A 17223-nucleotide genomic window follows, 5' to 3' on the forward strand; every position below is an offset into this window, starting at 1 on the left:
GTCAAATGATTTTATCCTTGCACAAAATTTTTTTCTTCATTGCTATTTCTTTCTGACCTTGCCTTGATCCGAGTGCCTTGCCTTCGTTTTGGCTTGCCCCCACGTCATGTGGACATCTAACTACGGGCAATGCACTCTTTCTTAGATTAAACTCATACCTATTTGGCAGTGGAGTTACGGTCATTGATTTTTGCGTTGATCCTGGTGACTTACTTTCGTTTTGGCTTACCCCCACATGTGTCATGCGGACATCCAACTATGGGTAAGTACCTTTCACAACTTAACTCTTATCAACATGGGTTTCCCATTGCGTTGACAATGGAGTTGTTATTCTCAATTTTTTTTTGTAAAGAAATAGTAAGGTCGGAAATAAATACCCCACCCCCCAAATTTAAAATGTGGCAATGTCCTCATTGCCAAAAGATTAAAATAAGTCATGCGATGGTCATAGAATGCGTTGTAAAGAGAGTTTGAAAGAAAGCAAACTCCTAACTTCCAGAAATTTTTCATGAGGTGACTATCTTAAGATTAAGTTGACTCTAATATATATGAAGGAAATAGAAGCATATTTTTCATCATTGAAATCATACTTGGCAAAGAAACAGAATGCGGTAACTCACTAAATTTATCTATGTCAAATGATTGGGGTGATTAAAGAGGATGCGGTGATAAAACTTTGAAGACTAAAATGCAATGTGATAGCGCAAAGTTGGAAATAAAGATAAGGAAGAGTATACCCCCAAATTTTGCGCTGTCGTCCGCATTGTATTGACGCATCCGTCTTTGCGACGATCCCTCTTCTTTGGGTTGCGGTGATGGAGTAAGATAAGTACTTTATCGCGTAAATCTCTGCAATCCAGCGCCTCGATTGTTGCAAAAAAATAAAGAGAGGGTCAAATTATTTTAAACAAAATAAAACTTGTTATCGCATTTTTTTTTTTGTATTTTTGTAGATAGAAGATAGTGATAGTAAAGTAAGGATAGATCAGGATTGAAAAGATATAGTAAAAATTTTGAATAATGGAGAAGAGTTGAAGAATCGATGTTTCCCAAAACTTGCGTCCCTGAGAGATTGCGATCATTTGATAACGCAGGGACCACCTACTTCCTTCTTTATTCAAAGTTCTTTTAGTTCCACGGAGTCGACTTAGCGATGCCAGCTTTCTCCATGATATGCCTTTACTCGCTGCCCATTGACTTTGAATATGTTGGCTCTGTCATCATTTGATAATTCAACCGCGCCATGTGGGAATACTTGTCTGATTATGAACGGTCTGGACCAACATGACTTTAGCTTTCCCGGGAAGGGTCGCAAACGTGAGTTGAAGAGCAAGACTTTTTGCCCAACTTGGAGGTTCTTACCGCATATGCATTGATCATGCCAGCGCTTGGTGCGCTCTTTATAAATTTTCGCATTTTCATATGCATTGTTCCTCCATTCTTCTAGCTCGACCAGTTGCATTTTCCACACTTTCCCTGCCTTCTTCAAATCAAAATTCAGGTTCTTTACCGCCCATAGTGCCTTATATTCCAGCTCCAAAGGCTAGTGACACACCTTACCAAATACTAGCACACAGGGGGACATTCCTATGGGTGTTTTAAATGCAGTCTGGTATGCCCACAATGCATCGTCAAGCTTTATTGTCCAGTCTTTCTGTGAAGGCTTTACTACCTTCTCAAGTATCAACTTAATTTCTCGATTGGACACTTCAGCTTGCCCATTCGTTTGCGGATGATATGTAGTGGCCACTTTGTGGAGGATATTGCACTTGCGCAGCAGCTTCTTGATATTGTGATTGATAAAGTAGGATCCTTCATCACTTATGATGGCACTAGGAGTACCAAATCGAGTGATAATATTTTTCTTCAGGAACTGGAGACTACCGGTACATCACTTGCGGTGCATGCTATTGCCTCTACCCACTTGGAGACATAATCGAAGGCTAATAAAATATAGTGTTTACCATTCGAAGGGGGGAATGGTCCAATGAAATCAATCTCCCATACGTCGAATAATTCCAACTCTAAGATAGTGTTCATTGGCATTTCTTTCTTCTATGAAATATTGCCTGTGCGTTGGAATTGATCACATTTCATTGCGTAGTCAACCACATCCTTGAATAATGTAGGCCAAAAGAATCCACTTTGCAAAACTTTGGCTGCGGTGCGCTGCCCTCCAAAGTTCCCACCATATGGTGAGTTGTGGCATTGTGACAATATGCATTGTTGAGCAGCATTTGGTACGCATAACCGAATAATCTGGTCTGCACCTCTCCTATACAGATTTGGCTCATCCCAATAATGTCTGCATTCATTCTTGAGCTTCTTCTGTTGATGATAGGTGTAATCTTCAGGGAATTATTCACAAACCAAATAATTGACGATGTCCGCATACCAGGGCAATTCTTCTATGTGGAATAGCTGCTCATCCGGGAACATGGCACTCACCTCAGACTCGTTGCGCTCGACTTCAGGATTTTCCAGTCTAGACAAGTGGTCCGCAACTTGATTCTCTGTCTCCTTCCAATCAATTATTTCGATATCAAATTCTTAAAGAAGGAGAACCCATCTGATCAACCTCGACTTTGCGTTCTTCTTTGTCATTAAGTATTTGATCGCTGAATGATCAGTGTGGACGAGTACCTTGGTTCCTAATAGATATGCCCGGAATTTTTCCAATGCAAAAATCACAGCCAAGAGTTCTTTCTCTATAGTGGTATAATTTGTTTGAGCAGGGTTTAAAGTTTTACTCGCATATGCGATGGGGTGCAAAATCGTTTTTCTCTTTCACGCTAAAGCTGCCCCCATCGCATACCTGCTTGCGTCGCACATGATTTCAAATGGCAATGTCCAGTCCGGTGCAATCAGTACAGGTGCGGTAATCAGTGCATCTTTAAAACTCTGAATGCGTTGAGGCAGTTATTGTCGAACTCAAATTTTCTGTCAGCCTCTAGCAACGCACTCAGTGGTCGTGCTATCTTAAAAAAGTCCTTGACAAATCGTCTATAGAATCCAACATGCCCCAAGAAGCTTCACACAGCCTTTACGCTGGTTGGGAATGAAAGCTTCTCAATTGCGTCAATCTTTGTCTTTCGACCTCCAACCCATCCCGAGAGACCTTATGAAATGACATTTTTGTCAATTGAGCACCAAGTTCGTCTCTTCACATCTCTTCAGAATTTTCTCTAAGTTTGCTAGGCAGACTTCATAAGTGTTCCCATAAACGGAGAAGTCATCCATAAATATTTCCACTGAGTTCTTGAGATAATCTGAAAAGATCGCCATCATGCACCTTTGGAATGTGCTCGGCGCATTGTAGAGGCCAAATGGCATGCGGCGAAAAGAAAATGTCCCATATGGGCAGGTGAATGTGGTCTTGTTTTGATCTTCAGGAGCTATCATGATTTGATTGTATCCGGCATACCCATCCAGGAAGTAGTAAAAATCATTCCCTACTAGTCGGTCCAACATTTGATCAATGAATGGCAAAGGGAAGTGATCTTTCTTTGTGGCCGCATTTAACTTGCGGTAGTCCATGCATATGCGCCATCCAGTGATGGTCCTTTGCGGTATTAATTCGTTGTTCTCATTTGGGAGTACCATCATTCCGCCCTTTTTCGACACACATTGCACAAGGCTGACCCACGTGCTATCTGTTATGGGGTAGATAATGCTCGCATCTAGCATTTGATAATCTCCTTTTTGACGACCTTCTTCATTGTAGGGTTGAGTCTGTGTTGATGTTCAATTATTGCTTTGTGGTCATCTTCAAGACGAATGTGGTGCATGCAGTATGCGGGGCTAATTCCCCTGATTTCAGTGAGCGTCCAACCAATTGCTCACACATGTTTCTTGAGAATGCTCATCAACGCATTCTCCTGATCTTTGTTGAGCACTAAGGAAATGATCACTGACAGCTTCTCATTCTGCCCAAAAAATGTGTACTTCAAATGGGTTGGTAGGGTCTTTAGTTCAAGTGTTGGTGGCTCCACTAAGGAAGGTTGCGTTGTTTTTCTTTGATCTTTTTCTGTTGGCTCTTCTTCTTGCTTTGCGATCATTTCTTCTTCCTTGTTTTTTTTTGTTGTGATCGCATTGCAGGCAGCAACGGATGCATTTTCATCCTCTTCTTCATACTCTTCATCATACTTTTCTTCTTCAATCAAATTCAGGTCATCATCAGAATCTTGCAGGTCTTCTTCATCCAAAAACTTCATGGCACGAATTATATTAAATTTGAGCTTTTGTCCGTTAATAATCAAAGTGATTTTCCCCTTGTGCACATCAATTTGAGCATGACCCATTGATAGGAAAGGTCCCCCCAAAATGATGGACACATCTTTGTCGGCCTTATAATCTAAAATGATGAAGTCAGTTGGCAGGATAAATTTGTCGATTGTTATCAGCACATCCTTCACCTTACCTTCTTGATGGACCAGAGATCTGTCGGCCAATTGGAGAGTCACCGATTTGGGCACAAGTTGCCCCATATTTAATTGTCTAAAAATTGACATCGACATCAAATTTATGCTGGCCCCCAAGTCACACAAGGCTTGCCCAATATAGAGTCCTCCTATGAAGCAAAGGATAGTAAAGCTCCCAGGATCGCTCATCTTCGGTTGGATTATGGATTTGGAACTTTGCGTTAATGCCACCGTGGAAAATGTTCCAGCGCTCCTCTTCTTAGTTACCATGTCCTTCAGAAACTTGCCATAGGCAGTCATTTCCTCAATCGTTTCACTGAAAGGAATGTTAACATGTAATTACTTTAACATAGATAAGAAGCGTTGGTACTGTACCTCTTCGTTTTTCTTCTTCTTTAGTCTCTAAAGGAAAGGTGGTAACTGAACTGTCACGGTTCCCATTTCAGTTGGCTTCGAGGTCGACGTAACCTCAGGTTCTTCTACTTCATTTCCTCTTTTTTCTTCTTGCATTACCGCAATCCTAGGTACAGCTGCAATGAAAGATGTTCTACTAAGCTCCTTTTTTTCTCCTTCCACGTCTTCCCACTGCGCAATGTCACAACCTGACATTGCTCCTTACCTGATCCCCCCGAGTTGCGTGGAAGTTCGGTTGAACTTGGCAGCACCCCTTGCGGTCTACTTTTAAGCTCATTCGCAATCTGGCCCATCTGTAATTCAAGATTGCGGATGGACATGGCCTGACTTTGAAGCACCGTCTCGTTTTTCTCTATATATTGCTGCAATAGGCTCTCCAAAGAAGATGATTGTGGTTTTTTTTTTGTGAGCTACTTGCTTGATTGCTCGGTTGACTGTTGTTGCATTGAAAGAATCCTGGTGGCCCTTCTTTTTGCACCACAGGTTGAAAATTTTGTTGTTGATTCTTCCAAGCAAAATTGGGGTGGTTTCTCCACCCGAGGTTGTAGGTGTTTTAAAAGGGATTATTTTTCACAAAGTAGACAGATTGTGGATTTTGCGGGCAATCTTCCATCGCATGCCCATCACCACAACTCGCACACCTTGCATTGTTTTGACTGATTGCGTTGCTTTGCCCACCTTGTGGTGTTGGGCTGCTGATCGCCATTCCTTGGATCAAATTCATCATTGCGGTTATTTGGTTTTGTAATGAAACAATAGCACCACTGTTTGCGTCAGAGTCTTTAAGTCTCAATCTCTGGTAACTCTCTCTCCAGTCTTCATGGTTCTTAGAGATGCGATCTGAGATATTCTTTGCCTCATCATATGTTTTGTCAAGCAGACCACCAGCGGCTGCCACATTGGCAGTGGTCTGTGAAGTGGGATTCAAACCATGATAGAAAATCTCCATTTGAAGGCAGTCTGGTAACCGATTATGTGGACAATCCCGGACCAACCTTTTAAACCTCGCCCAAGCATCGCTGAATGATTCGTCCATTTCTTGTTCAAAATTTGTAATAAGTTTCCTTTGTCTTGCGTTCTCAGTAGGTGGAAAATACTTCTTCATAAATTTCTCCACTACCTACACCCAAGAAGTGATCTTTCCTGGTTCGAGAGAATATGCCCATTTCCTAGCATGATCATAGAGAGAAAATAGGAATAACGATAGTTGAACTTCTTCAGCAGAGATGTTCGGAACACAAAAGTATTGCAGATTTCAATAAAACTTCGGAGGTGAGAGTGCGGGTCCTCACCATGCCTTCCTCTGAATTAACCTGCAATCTGGATCATCTGCAGCATCACCGGTTTCATTTCAAATCTGCTTCTGTTGAGGGCAGGCCTCATGATTCCCAGAGAGAAATCATAGAGGTTTGGTGATGCATTGTCCCTAATGGGCCTATTGCGATCGTTTGCCAATAGAATCGGATTCGCCATGACATTATTATCATTTGGTACTCCATTTCCAGGCTGCTCCGCCATCTCTTCTTTATCGGATACTGGTTGCTGTTGGCGGTCTCTCAATCTTCGTCTAAAAGTTCTTTCAATCTCCTGGTCATAATTTACCAGAGATTGAGAGTTCTGCAAAGAAATAAAAAAAAAATACCGTTAACAAAATATTTTTCCGAAGTCCCCGGCAATGACGCCAAAAACTTGATACTCGTGATTATGCAGTGGAAATATGGATGATATGTGTTGATGGATTTGCGTTGTGCACTCAAGTTTCCCCAGCAGAATTCAAGTGTAAATTCCTCTGAGTTTCCTAGTAAGTCCAGGATCGAACACAGGGACTTGTGAAAATAGATTGCGTTGGTAATTTTGATGAAAACTTTGCGGTAACCGGGTAAATAAATAAAGTGTTTGGTTTTTTGATTGCGTTGATTAAAGATAAATAACAAATGCAATGGAGTTTGAAAAAAGTTGGTAAACGGGAAATGCGATGAATATGCGGTGAACGGGTTGAGAAGGGTTTCGGCTAACACTCCCTAGAATGCATTCATGCTTGCGATCATGCAACATGCATACAATAGTAAACCACCTCTCGGTGCGAATACCATGGCTTTTAAGGCTAGAACGCATGCGATATATGCAATAAGTCTACAGGGTCTACACATAAACCTCCCTTTCTATTCATGCGATGACAACATGACATTCACACAAATATGCGACCACATAATATCATTCCTATTTCTAGGATGCATGTGATGCAAGTTGACAAACAGAGCTTATCTCTAAGTCCCTATCTCTTGTTTATGCAAGCCTAATCTTGCTCTTTCGAGTTCAAATTCTAACCTAGCTCTCTTGAGACATTAGGTTCTTTCTTTAGACTCTCTCTCGAGTAACTCTAAAGGGTATTTTGCACAACATAAAACAAGACAATCGCAAGCAATAAACTTCCTAGGTCATGTTAGCTTAGTTCTTCTCAACCCATCCGACTAGTTTAGCTACTCATACGTATTAAGAGAGTAAGTAGATGTAGAAATAGAACTTCCATTGAATAGATATGAAGATGAAGCACAAAATAACAATGCAAGTATAATAAAGAGCCTGGTAGCAATTTCTTGCTGCCAAGCGTTTCCACTGTTTCTACTCGTACTCTAAAGATAATCTCGCTCTCGCGAGAATTAGCCCACTCTCTACTCTTAATCCCTAAGGTTCTCTCTCGAGTTGCCCTGGGCGATCTCCAGCGCCACCACTCTAAAGAAGCAACTGGTTAACTCGTCAACCCCTTCTCTGAAGAATGCCCTTGGTATTTATAGAGCATCCATGGTGAAAGGCGGCTTCTCTCTCCTGATTGTACAGATAGGACAACTTTAATTCCTGACTGATGCGTGGGATAATTGTTATCGATAAAGCTGAATATACTTTGTGACCGTTATCGGGTGTCAACTTAATTTGGATTTGACTGTCATTAGCTTTTTGTCCCATCGCTCTTAATTATCCTTTCACTCGGATGCACCCATCATGTTGTGCTGACCAAGTTGCGGCGATCCTTCTCGGGCGAATGTTTGCGAGCACGATCAACGCAAAGCCTTGCAGTGAAGTTGCACTTGACCAATGAATTCCTATGATCGCAATATTTGCATCGCGTTAACGCATATTCTGTACAAAAATACAACAATCAATAGTTCTAATGCGTTGAACGCATTCGACCGCAATATTATAGAATTTATGCTTAATGGACGCAATTTAACATATTTCATCAACACAATCCAACATTGTTTAAGAACTTAGCACTATGATAACGTGCATTTCTGCCCGTTATCACACACGCACACACATACACATACACATACACATACACACGCTCACATGTGCACACGCACACATACGCACACACGCACACATGCACACGCGCATATACGCGTGCACACATGCGCAGACACACACACATATACGCAAAGACACACACACAGACGCACAGACGCACACACACACACACGTACATACACGCACACGCACACATACGCGCACATGCACACAAACAAACACACATACACACACGCACACGCGCACACACACACAGACACACAAACATACAAACACACAGACACACACATACACACACGCAGACACACACACACACACATACACGCACACACGCCAACACGTACTCACGCGTACAGACGCACATACACACGCACACACGTGCACACACGCACATGCACACATGCACACGCACACACACGCATACACACACGCACACGCACACCCCCAGGCCCATGCCCACGCCCACGACGTCATGCACACGCACACGCCCACACCCACACCTACACCCACACCCACAACGTCACGCACACGCACACACTCACACACATGCATACATAAACACACACACCCACACACACGTACACACACTCACACACGCGCCCAGCATATGCACATGCACATACACACACACACACATGCACACATGTACACACGCACACACGCACACACGCGCACACATGCACACACGCACACACGCACACATGCCTACAGACAAACACGTGCGCGCACATGCGCAGACACACACACACACAGACACACACATAGATGCACAGACGCACACACATACACACACGCATACACGCGTACACTCACACACGCACACACGCGCACACACATGCGCACACACGCGCACACGCTCACACACAAACACACATGCACATGCACACGCACACGGCCTACACGCACGCGCACACGCACGTGCGCATACACATGCACACGCACATGCACACCCCCACGGCCACACCCACGATGTCACGCACACGCACACGTACACGCATACGCCCACATCCACACCCATGCTCACGCCCACACCCACGACGTCATGCACACGCTGACGCCGACGACCATGCACACGCATATGCCTACACACATGCACACACGTACACACATGCCCACGCACACGAACACGTACACACCCAAGCACACGCCCATTCGCATGCACACACACACGTACATACGCACAAACGTACACACGCTCACATGCGCACACGCATACGCACATACATGCGCACATGCGCAGACACACACACAGACACACAGACACACAGACGCACACATACACACACACACACCACACACACACATACATGCACACGCGCATACATACACATACAGACACACACACAGACGCACAGACGCATACACACACACACGCATACACACACACACGCACACACACACGCACACACGCACTCACACACGCACACACACATGCCCGCATGCCCGCACGCACGCGCACACGCACACGTGCGTGCGCTCGCACACCTACACGCACACATACGCACATGCACATGCACATACACACAAGCACATGCACACGTACACCCCCATACCCACGACGTCACGCACATGCACACGCCCATGCCCACACCCATACACAAGCACACACAAACACACATGCCTCCCCACACACACATACGGCCGCGCACACGCACACGCACACACACACGCACGTACACACACATGCACACATACGCACACACGCTCGCGCGCACACACACATAGAGACACACACATAGATACATACACAGATGCACAGATGCACACACACATACACACATGCACACGTGCACATACACATACACACACACAAACATACACACACACACACGCCCACACACGCACAGGCGCATATACACACATGCACACACGCGCATACACGCACACATGCACACACGCACACATGCACACACACATATACGCGCGCACACACACGCATACACTCACACACGCACACACGCAAAATTTCAATAAAAATAAATTACTATTGTATAACCTATGGTTTAATATTGTGTTTTACTTAACTCATCAATAGTATTTAATATAAATCTCATTTATATTAAATTTAATTATATGAATCATATTCAAATATTTATTTCCTCTCAAATAAAATTTATATTAAAATGTATCATATACATTATAGTAATTGTATCATATATAATTAAATCAAATTAATTATATCACATATTCTATTATTCACCACTTAATTCGGCGCATCAGTCAGGATTTAAAGTCGTTCTATCTGTACAATCATGAGAGATAAGCCGCCTTTCTCCATGGATGTTCTATAAATACCAAGGGCAACCTTCAGAAAAGGGGTTAATCAGTTAATCAGTTCACGAGTTTATGAATTAGAAGCTCAGCTCGTCTTTGTTCATAGTTTTCTTTTCGTATAAGGCGGAGCAAGAGAAGAGTGGTGACGTTAGAGATCACTCAGGACAACTCGAGAGAGAACCTTGAGGCGTAGAAGCAGAGAGCGGGCCGACTCTCGCAAAAGCGAGATTATCTTTTGAACACGAGTAGAAAAACAGTGTAAAAGCCTGGGCAGCAATCTCAGGCCATTTATTCTATACTTGCATTGTTGTTTTGTACTTCATCTTTATATTTATACAATGGAAGTTTTATTTCTACATCTGTTCACTCTCTTAGCACACATGAGTAGCTAAACTAGTCGAATGGGTTGAGAATAACTAAGCTAACATGACCTAGAAAGTTCACTGCTTGCGATTATCTTGTGTTATGCTGTGCAAAATACTCCTTTAGAGCTACTCGAGAGAGAGTCTAAAGAAATGACCTAATGACTGAGAGAGCTAGGTTAGAATCTGGACTCGAAAGAGCAAGATTAGAACTGTATAAACAAGAGATAGGGACTTAGAGATAAGCTCTGTTTATCAACCTGCATCGCAAGCATCCTAGTGATAACTTATAGAAATACAAGTTATTTATGCTGCCTTATTCAGATATTGCGGCCAACAGAGAAGGAATATGTGTCGATTGTATGAAAATTAGCTCAGAAATACAATAAATATAAATTATCGCAATACACCCACTAACATCATTACGATGGTAGAAGAGGATATTTCTACTCTGTTTTGCAGGAAACCAAGTCACTGCTTGCAATCAAGGCTCAACGAGAAACTAAACAACGCATCTCTGTCACATTGCGCCGTCAATCAACAATGAAAAGACGATTAACGTAATGATGCTGCAATGCGACAGTCGATCCCGAGCTGAATTTCAACCGCATGCGGTAATAAAAACAATATTGCATGCGAGCACCCGACCGAAACATGCAGCTGAGCAACTCAAATGCGGAGGATTGCAACACGTGTACAACCAACCGTTGTGCAGATTTGACGGTCTAATTGCATAATAGAAGGAATATTTATTCCTCCATCTTTGGAATTTCCATAACAATAAGTGGGGTCCACAAGCCAAGAGTCAAAGCTTTTCACCTATAAATACCCTCATATAATTCAGAGAGGATATACTTGATATGTGTATACTTGGTACGAGAAGAGAAGAGACAAGGCCAAGAGGTGAGTCTCAGTGTAATTCTGCCAAATCCCCGCCGTGAAGCTCTGTGCTTATATCCCTACTACCGATTGAGCAAGACTGAGAGGGAAGCTCATCCTTCCGCACGATCCATCCACGCCGACAAGCAAATCTCCATCCAGATCGACGCCAAGATGTTGGCGCTTATTTGTATTTGTTTCTAACTCTATTTCATCAATTGTATTTCATTCTTTTATTCTCTTCATTCATAAATCATGTATCCGATGCTAAATAGTTTTATTGAATGTCTTGATCCTTTCCATTTCCACTTCTCTGTTTATTTCCGTTCCTCCATTAATCGTTTTCTCCATGAAGTTTTCTTAATCCCTTGGTAATTAATATGAATTAAACGAGTAACTTAATCTGTGATAAAGAGATAAATGCGTTTAGCTAAGGCATGCTAGACGACATCTTCACCTGTGAGAGCAGAAGTGAAGATGCCATTCTGATCTGTCGAGAGAAGGTTAGAAGAATGCGTTAACTAAAACGAGTAGTACTTCTAGAGATGGAAGCAACCTTGCATTCATGAGGTTCGTCCTTGTTTCACCATAGAGATGTGGGAACACGGCCGATCACCGAGAGGTATACGCCAAGGGAAAAGCGGAACTGTACCTATATCTTTAACACAATTAAAGAACTTGCGATGTTTGTATTAATTATCTTTTCTGTTTCTACTTCACACATAAGACTTGCCACCGCATAACACAATCTTTGTAGATTCTTCACAGTCAGCCTCAACCTTGGTATCTTGTATCATGAAACCTGTATCTCGTATTATCTTAGCTTAGATTTACTTTATTGCAATTTATTTTATTATCTCATTTTTACCGCTTTACTTTACTTTATCGCATGTTTAATTACTTGTACACAAAACTCTTTTATAAATTGAAAAACCCCTGGTCGCATGTATCACAAACATAATGCAATAACCTCAAACAGTCTGTGTTCGACCTCGGATCACACCGAGAAACTTGCGGTGGAATTATACTTGGTTCCAATGTAAGAAAACTTGTGACAACGCACAACATACTACAAGAACATTCATTATTAACGCATATCTAGAAGTAGTATCACATGGACTTGAACCTTGCTTGTTGTTTAAAACTAAAATTTGCGTTACAAGTTTAGGGTGCCGTTGCCGGGGATTGGTTAACGGATTATTGTTTGAATATGTTTGTGGTATTTTGCAGGACAGATCTCTTTGTACTGGCTGTTCAACGCGAAGAGCAGTCTGACGTCTTAGGAGTGCTGAAGTGATCCAGAAATTCTAAGTGGACCCAGAGATCAAGTGTATTATTCGCGCACAAGCACATCAGGGCCGAATTAAGTGGTGAAGAAGCATGGCTAATGATAACGAGTTCCTGCAGGGAATCAAAGGAAAAATGGGCTAGCACAAGGCTCCATATTTCTTGCTGCTAATCATGACGTCCCAATGAGAGACTATGCGACACCGATTTCTATAACTTCTCACCAGGAATCGCAAGACAAACGGTTAAGGAGAATGTAAGCGTTGAAATAAAACCAATTATGCTACAGATGATTCAGAATATGGGTCAATTTGGAGGATTACAAGGAGAAGACCCACATGCGCATTTGACGAATTTTGTAGACATGTGCAACGGATTCTCCATGCCTAATGTAACTCAAGAAAGACTTAGGTTATATCTTTTCCCATTTACACTGCGGGATGAAGCGAGAGGTGGGCTCAGTCGTTAGAGCCAGATGAAATCGACGCATGGGAACAATTGGTTGATAGGTTCATGAACAGATTCTTCCCTCCAGCCGTCAACGCAAGGAGACGGAGGGATGTGCTGAATTTTGAGCAAAAGGGTTATGAGACCTTGAGCACTGCCTGGGTGCGATTCCGTCAGTTAGTGAAGAGCTATTCGCATATCGGGATTCCCGATAGTACTCTGATGGAAACCTTTTACAATGGCTTAGACCAATCAATGCAAGCAGTTGCCGATGCCTCCGCATAGGGATGACTAATGAACAAATCATATACGGAAGCAAAGAATATCTTGGATCGCATCTCGTGACATTCTGATGAGTGGATTGATACCAGGCTCGAGGTGAGAGGTCTGGAGCAAGAAAGAGTAGAACATGCCGATGTATCAACGGATACAATGAGCGCACTGGTCGATCAGATGACTACAATGACCTCACTCCTCCAGACGGTGGCTAACCAACAGAGAACTCTCTCTCAAGGATCAACGCAAGTTAATGTGTTGACTCACGTGGCCGCAATGAATTGCGTCCAATGTGGAGAGGGACATCCAGTAGAAGTTTGCCCATGGAATCAACAACCCGTATATTCTGTCTACGATGAATCGTTTGGCAACATTTACAACCCTGGTTGGTGGGATCACCCAACTTCAATTGGGATGGGAATCATAACTAAGGGTGCCACTGTTTTTATCAGAATAATTATCATGGGGATAGAGGCAACCCTCCGGTCTTCATTACTCCGGACTGTAACCCAGGTAATTCTCAAAGTATACCACCCTGTGACCAATCGTTCTTATATGATACCTCTTGCAGCACCTCGTCTCTGGAGACATCGTTAAAACATTACATTGAAAAGAGTGAGGCAATGAGAGAATTGCAAGCTGACTCCCTTAAAGAACTAGAAGAGAAGATAGATCAACTTACGAGGGAATTAAAGAAGGAAGTGCCTGGTATGCAGCACAACAACTCAGAAACATGGAGGTAGTGAGGTAAAGAACAATGTCACGCAGTGACATTGAGAAGTGGCAAAACAATAACCCCTATGCCATCGGTACCAGATGCGACAACAACACCAGTAGATTTAATTGTCAATGGTGACCAATCAAACAGTAATGGAAAAAGTACCAGTTTAGAAGCAAGTTCACCTACAAAAGATGAAGCTCCTCAAGACTTGAATTTTCAATCAACGCAACCTCCAGATAATGAAACACAGCAAGAATAGAACCTTAACAAACAGCCAACACAACAAGAAGTAAGGCGGGATCCTCCACCTTTCCCATCTAGGCTGAAGAAGAAAGACGATAGTAAGCAATTTTAGAGGTTCTTGGACGTTCTCCGATAGCTACACATTAACATTCCCTTAATAGAAGCACTAGAGTAGATGCCGAGTTATGTAAAATTTCTCAAGGATATCCTTGCCAATAAAAGAAAGATCGGGGAAAATGAAATAGTTGCGCTAACATATGAATGCAGTGCACTATTTCAAAACAATATCCCTACTAAAATGAAGGACTCTGGGAGTTTTAGATTGCTCTGCATGATAGAAGGGAAGATGGTCGGGAACACGCTGTGCGATTTAGGGGCAAGCATAAATCTAATGCCCTTGTCGATTTTTAAGAAGCTGGATATCGACAACGTAAGACCAACCATGATCACATTACAGTTGGTCGATAGATCAATAAAGCATCCTGAGGGCAAGATAGAGGATGTACTCATGCAAGTTGACAAGTTTATCTTTCCAACAGTTTTTTTCATATTGGATTACGAAGCTGACAGAGAAGTCCCTATCATCTTGGGTCACCCATTTCTTGCAACAGGGCGAGCACTGATCGATGTGCAAAAAGGGGAATTGACCACCAGGGTCGACGATCAGGAAGTAAAATTCAACGTGTTTAATGCGTTGAAGTACCCAGGTGACATAGAAAACTGCCAATATAATGAGGAACTGCGAGAAGAACATTGGCATGAACCCTTGAAGGAGTTGGAGGAAGAAGATCTTGAAATTATCGCAATATTGGAGGAGGACTGCGCCACAATTCATACTAAATCAAAATTTGAACCGCTCAAGATATCTGAATGGACATCACAACGCATTAAGCCATCTTTGGAAGAACCACCCGTGCACCTAGAGTTAAAGTCGTTGCCCGTGCACCTTAAGTATGCTTACTTAGGAAGTAACAACACGTTACCGGTTATCATTTCCGCATCGGTGAGTTAGGAGAAAGAAGATGCGCTCATACAGATCCTAAGAAATAACGCAAAGGCCTTAGGATGGACCTTGGCAGACATTCGAGGAATTAGTCCCTCGTATTGTATGCACAAGATTTGTCTGGAAGAAGGAAAGACAGGATCGGTAGAATGGAAACGCCGCTTGAACCCGACCATGAGGGAGGTCGTAAAGAAGAAAATAGTGAAGTGGCTGAACGCAGGAGTAATCTACCCGATATCTGATAGCAGCTGGGTGAGCCCAGTGTAGTGTGTTCCAAAGAAAGGGGGGATGACAGTTGTCACTAACGATAAGAATGAATTAATTCCCACAAGAATGACTACGGAGTGGAGAATTTGCATGGATTATCGCAAGTTAAATTTGGCCTCTAAAAAGGACCACTTTCCACTCCCGTTCATTGATCAAATGCTAGACAGACTTGCGGGGAATGATTTTTTCTGTTTTCTTGACGGCTATTTAGGGTACAATCAAATTGCAATTGCGCTGGAAGATCAAGATAAGACAACATTCACGTGCCCATTTGGTATGTTTGCATTCCGATGCATGTCATTTGGACTCTACAATGTGCCAGGCACTTTCTAACGATGCATGATGGCAATATTCTAAGATTACTTGGAGGAGTCAGTCGAGGTACTCATGGATAATTTTTCAGTCTTCGGCAATAATTATGACTCCTGTTTATCTAACCTGGAGAAGGTCTTGAAGAGATGTGTGGCAACAAATCTGGTTTTGAACTGGAAAAAATGCCACTTTATGGTGGAAGAAGGAATAGTTCTGGGTCACAAAATCTCTAAAGTAGGATTGGAAGTTGATCAGACAAAAATTGACACAATTTCCAAGTTACCCCCACCAGTAAACATGAAAACACTTAGGAGCTTTCTGGGACACGCTCGGTTTTATAGAAGATTTATTCACAACTTCTCTCAGATCGCAAGGCCTCTAAGTGCGCTCCTTGAAGCTGACAGAGAATATAATTTTGATGATGCATGCACCAAAGCATTCAACACTTTGAAAGATGCGCTCATCACCACACCCATTTTGGTGGCGTCGGACTGAACGCAACCATTTGCGTTGATGTGCGATGCTAGCGGATATGCTATGGGTGCAGTATTAAGTCTGTGCAAGAAAAAGGTATTGCATCCTATTTATTATGCGAGAAAACATTGAATGATGCGCAGGAGAACTATACAACCACAGAGAAGGAAATGCTCGCAGTGGTATTTGCACTGGAGAAATTTCGATAATACTTAATCGGAAAAAATGTTGTAGTGTATACGGATCACTCTGGGATCAAGTATTTGATGACAAAGAAGGATGCAAAACCAAGGCTTATACTGTGGGTGTTACTACTGTAAGAGTTTGACCTGGAGATCAAAGACCGGAAGGACACCGAGAACCAAGTCACGGATCATTTGTCAAGATTGGAGAATTACGAGGTTCAAGGTAAAGAAAGATTCCTCGATGAGCTGCTGATGTCAGTGGGCATTAATGTTCCCTGGTATGTAGACATCGTGAATTTCATTGTTTGCGATCAAACACCAGATGACTATACTTACCAACAGAAGAAGAAGC

At 42.7% G+C, this 17223-nt stretch overlaps 1 non-coding gene and 1 pseudogene across 1 annotated transcript; both read left to right on the top strand.

Annotated features, from left to right (window-relative positions):
• The window catches only part of LOC150034541 (uncharacterized), a 42704-nt pseudogene extending 27062 nt beyond the window's left edge, over positions 1-15642 (top strand).
• LOC120084357 (small nucleolar RNA R71) lies at positions 5801-5907 on the top strand. The gene has a single exon (XR_005483716.1). It is a non-coding gene; the product is annotated as a small nucleolar RNA R71 (small nucleolar RNA).
• Positions 15643-17223: the final 1581 nt, after the last annotated feature.

This window comes from Benincasa hispida, chromosome 8, assembly GCF_027475165.1.
Source record: "Benincasa hispida cultivar pf3 chromosome 8, pf3_genome.v1.1, whole genome shotgun sequence".
Taxonomy (NCBI): domain Eukaryota; kingdom Viridiplantae; phylum Streptophyta; class Magnoliopsida; order Cucurbitales; family Cucurbitaceae; genus Benincasa; species Benincasa hispida.